We start from the raw sequence: 6,000 nt of genomic DNA on the forward strand, positions 1-6,000 counted from the left end.
GAGTAGGTTTATTCTGAAGTCAATTTCCCTTTTAGGAGAAACTCCAGGAAGATCTTCAGGAAATACATCTAAGAATTCATTTACTAATAGGACTGACTCAAGAGTAGGAGTTTCTAAGTTAGAGTCTTTGACTCATACAAAATGATCGACACACCCCTTGGATATTATTTTTCTGGTTCTAAGGTAAGAAATCAACTGACCCTTAAGAGCTATAGTACTACCTCTTCATTTAAGGACTGGTTCATTTGGAAATTGAAAATGAACTATTCTGTTTCTACAATCAACTGAGGCATAGCATGAGTGGAGCTAATCTATGCTAAGAATGACGTTAAAATCTGTCATCTCTAACTCCACAAGATCAACTGAAGTAACTTTTTTGAGATATTATGATCGAACAGTTCCTGTATACCTGTCTGACTATAATAGAAATGCCCACTGGGGTAGACACTAAAAAAGGGTCTGCTAGATTTTTGGGACTGACTCCAAAATTAATGGCTATATATGGAGTTACAAAAGAAAGAGAAGCTCCAGGGTCTAGTAAAGCATAAACATATAAGTAAAAGACCTGCAATGCACCAGTAGCTATATCTGGAGAATTTTCCAAATCTTGGCGGGACTAAAGAGCATATAATCTGTTCGGACACTGACTACTGGTAGCACTGGAAGTGACACCCTGCAGAGTTGGGCGGCCGAATAGAACTGACGACTGATGGGATTGGCCCTATTTGTGCACATCCCTACTTTTTTGAGAAACTACCCGACACTCCCGAATCTGATAGCCTGGCTTTCCATACCCAAAGCACATATCACTACCCGCTTTGCACTCACTCTAATGGTGTCTGCCATACTTCTGACATAAAAGATTGGTACGAGCACTGCTAACACTGACCTGGGACTTAGATCCTGGTGCCATATCCCTATTGTTATTTTTGAATTTAGGTACTAGGGCACTGGCTAAAAAAGGTACTGGGGATAAAGACCTTTGATGAAACTGAGGACGGTTACCGCCTTCTGACTTTGCCTAATTGAAATTAAAATTGCCCGTCCTATCCCTCTTGTTTCCTTTCTCTTTCCTTAATCCTCTACTTCTCTATCTGTTGAGAATGAACCATCAGCCTAGACAAGTCCATCTCACTAATCAGCATTGCGGTCCTACACTCCTTGACCATACTATCAGACATGCCAGACACAAACTTACTCATCTTGGACTTACTGTCAGCTACCACATGAGGAACATATCTATCTAACTAAGTGAACTTAAGAGAATAATCCCTCACACTCATGCTTCCTTGCCTCAAATTAATAAATTCTAACACCTTGGCCTCTCTCTACTCTAATGGAAATAATTTGTCCAAGAAAGCCATGGAAAACTCTTTCCATTCTATCGGCCTTGCATCAACACCTTTATCAACTTTCCATTTCTTAAACCAAGTATGGGCTACATCCTGTAATTGATATATAGCAAACTCGGTACCCTAACTAGATGTCACCCCCATATCATCTGTTACCTTCTGAACCATATCTAAGAATTCCTGTAGATCCTCTTAAGACTTGGATCCCATGAAAAAAGGAGGATTCATCCAGGTGAAATCTCAAATTTTGGTTGTAGCAGAATTGGCCACTGGGTTGGCCGAAATAGTAGTAAGATGTTCATTTTGTGATGCTACGGAGCTTGCTAGAGTAGTGAACGTAGGCATGAATTCTGCGTGAGAGACATGCTCATCCATATGATCTGCCTGGATGGGTTGAGGAGATGGCTAAGTTCCTATTCTTTTTCCATTCATCTTGGGAGGCATGTTTTGTAAATGGAAGGAAGAAATAGATTAGACAGGGATTTTAACTTAAGATCATGCTCACTCATATGATATGAATACGGAAAGAAGGGAAACTTTTCCTAAACGCCTTGTAGCCTCTCATCCATAAGTGTGGTGTTCTACACACCTATGTACAAGACTACTTGACACGGCTTTTAGACTTCCTAAGACAATTTAATACCTTAGGCTCTGATACCAAGTTTGTAACAACCTAAGACTACCCTCTTGTCCTTACATGGTGCTTACGGTCCTGAGATATCACAAGCTAACCCATGAGCTGGTACCTACTATAAGCACTGAATAATATAATCATTAATGTGGAAAAATAATTGAAATACCGTAGGATTTTAATAATGAAATAACTACTAAATAATGAATCTGGTAAAAATGTTGAAATCTGAATAGTCTGAATAGCTAACTTTGGTATCTGAAAAGCCTCTAAACTGGATACTGGTTGATCGGATAGGCCACAACTAACTCTACTAACTACTGAGATAAAGATATGAAGTTATATAATCTATCCTCGGATGATGAGGACTCACCACTGCTACTATACTACTGATGATCTGAGGGACTAAGTACGATCCAGGAACTGAGCGTCAGCACCTATGATATGAGACATCATAGCCGAAAAGAAAAGGTATCCGATTATTACTTTGAATATACTAATATGCTAAATGAGGTAGGATGATGTGCATAGTTTCATGAACAGAATAATAATTAACTAGATAGGCATGTAAAGCATGAATTACTAAGTAGAGAGCATGGAATCTGTAGATACTGATAATGCATGAAAATCTATAAATACTAAGGATGCATGACCAAGCATATAACATAATTAAGTAAAATCTGTAAATTAAAATACTGAAATAACTTAAATCTATATGCTTTGGTCAAAAAACACTAAGACTGAATAACTAAGATGGGATTGTAACTGAGACTATATCTAAGACTATGGGAGGTATTATCTAACTGACATTCCCTAATTTGAGATAATTAGGGTCCAACCTATAATCTCAACTGGAAGGGTGTTAATATTGTACCACGAGTACTAACAATGGCTTTATTGATCAACTAAATTGATATACTATCCAAAGGACTAAGGGTATCAAGCCTGAACTAATGGGTGACCCCTGCGAAAAAGTCAAGCCTAATCTAACGGGTGACTACTTATATCCTATTATGGATACGTAGTTCTAAGGTATAGGGACTGCTACTATCGGCTCTACCTATCTTACAGGGAAAACTCCATCCCTATACTTGCTCGGTGCTAAATCCTACTCCCAACTAAAAGACACTGAGATACTAAACTGTTCTGAGTTAATTAACTAATATCTGACTAGTCTACTAATGCTCATAATATAACCTGAAGACCATTCTATAATGTAATGAGGCTAGACTAAATAAGTAGATATGGTTTTCGGGTATTCAATACCCCCAGGACTCAAAACAATAATGCTGAAAATACACTAAAGCTTGAAGACCAAAACATGAAGGTCCTTACTAAATAAATTATTCTTGTAAGCATTTTATCAAACACTTGTAGTTCATGGTGTAAAACAATCATAAAAATGTCATAGAATTTGTAGGAATAGTATGAATTCATCATAATAGCATTAAATCATGATTTAATTCAGTAAATAATAACATTAAAACATAGAATATTGAATAATAACAATAATTTCAAAGTAACATGGTATAAAATCAATAGTACATGGAGATTCATGGATGAAATCATAATTTAAAATATCATAACTTGAAAATATCACAATATTATAATTTAAAAGGGTTACTTGGAATCCATGGATGAACATCTAACATACCTGGGATGATCAATTCGAAAGGATTGATGGAGAGTTCTTGAGATTTGACCTTGATTCTTGAGAGCTAGGATTTCTAGTTCTTAAAAGAGGGGATTTTTAATTTAAGAGAAAGTAAATAATGATGATTATTTAGGTCAATTAGGGGTTAAATTTCATGTTTAGGATTACTTTAGAGCTTAGGAATAAGACCCAACTACCCTTAAACGAATTTAAAAGCACAAGCTGGAAACTGAAATCTCAATTTTTGGCCTTCGCACGATGTGCCACTATGTTTTCAAGCCACTGAAAAGGGACAACTGGGACCTGGACACACGCCACAATGCACCCCCATCACGGTAAGCCTGTGGATGCCAATTTGGCCATCTCCGCAACGCGTCATGATCGCGGATGACCACTAGAAATTGAAAAATAGGAAATTACCCTACTCCACGGTGTTCCATGATCACAGATTCATACTGGAAATCATCAATTGTTATTTGGGTTACCTGCACGACGCACTAAGGGTTAAAATAATGGTGTTTAATGACTAAAACTTTAAATCGCCATATCTTCTTACCCGGTTATCAAAGTTAGGTAAATTTTATATCGTTGGAAAGCTAACTGAATTTCCTAAGCACTGACAAGCTATAAAATGAAAATAATGAGTGTTTCAAAAATTTCATATATGAATACTCATGTATTGGGACTTAGATTATGCAAGGGAAATACTGGGTGTTACACTAATGGTATTTGACAATGGGTTAGTCTTGAAAACTCATTTTTTATAAGTGTGGGTTTTTGGTATCATTTTGTCCCATAGCACAATCGTGCAATATGAGTGTTGCTATTCTTGCAATAATACATAGATTATGTTATTGATATCTTGACTTATGGGAGAAGCTTAGAGGAAAGGGAAAGTGAAGATTATTGGTTCGTGAGCTATTTAGACTCAAGATAGGTTAGTCTTACTTGTAGTTAGTTTGATCTTTATTGTAGTATAATTGTAATATCTTTATAAGAGTGGGCGGAGTCTAAGGTGTTTAAATGGTAGACGGTAATACTTGAGACTAGTTGAAACACTTTGGCTATTGAACTTGTAAAGTGTGATGCTTGACCTATATCCTAGAACCTTGGTTAGTTAGATTTGTAATCTCATGAATAGCATGAGAATACTCTAGTTGCTCTAGTAGATAAGAGTCACCTTGTTCACTCATCTTAATGGTTTTTGACCTTGATGTGCTTAGTTATAGGATGGCTTATGAGTAATCCTTTAAGAAGAATTATCCCTTAGAACTACTGTGGATTGGTAAGCCCTTTAAATATGATTTAGATAACTTTGCCTAATTTTGGGTAGAAGTTAGACTCGTAGAAGAGAACTTTTGGGGATTATTCAAAGCAGAACTTGATCCCCCTTAAGCTTGAACTATGTAACTTTTTAGTGACCTATATATATATTGAACGCCTAGATTATGCTCTGGTAATTAAATGGCTAAGCCCGGTGTATGGTTCATGCATATTATCGATATTGGAATAATGTGAATAGTTGATTGATTATCTTGTTGTCATTATATGGATAGCATTGGAAGTTATTGTGAATTGAACCTATTATTATGCTATCACTTAACTATTGGGTAGTTTACTATGTGAGCCTTAAATTATGTCACAACTCTTATTATGTTTCAAGCTTAATGACTAAGCTAATGTTTGTGTAAAAGATCTCTTGATATAGTAGCATGAATAATGTAGGTATAAGAAGGATTCTAAAAGGCATACATATGAATTATAATTGACATGCTAATAATCATGATGAAACTAGGAAAAGTGGTGATTTCTCATATCATTTAGATATACATGACCATGCATCTACTCATATAATGTGGTGATGATTAATGGTAAAGTACCTTGGTATGTCATCCTTACCTCTCTTACTCCTTAATGTTGTGGGCTTCTACTTGTTATTGATTTAATTATATATGCATGTATTATTATTGTTTTGGTAGTTATTGATGGTATGATAATGCTTGGTGAATACCTAGGATATATTGATGATGTCATGATGCCCAGTGAATCCAAAGAACATATTAATATTATGATGATGCTCGATAAATCCGTAAGATATATTGATCTGATGATGATGCTTGATAAACCAGGAAGAGATATTAATGTTATAATGATTCCTGGTAAATTTGGAAGGTGTATTGATGTTATGATGATGCCCGATGAATCCGAAAGATATATTGATGATGTGGTAATAGCCAGTAAATTCGAAAGAGGTATTGATGTTATGATGGTGCCCAGTATACCTAGATGTTATAGTAATATTATGGTGATGTGACATATGGTAAGTATATATGAATATGTTTTTATATGTGTGGTTATGTCAT

This window comes from Capsicum annuum, chromosome 1, assembly GCF_002878395.1.
Source record: "Capsicum annuum cultivar UCD-10X-F1 chromosome 1, UCD10Xv1.1, whole genome shotgun sequence".
In the NCBI taxonomy this organism is placed as follows: Eukaryota; Viridiplantae; Streptophyta; class Magnoliopsida; order Solanales; family Solanaceae; genus Capsicum; species Capsicum annuum.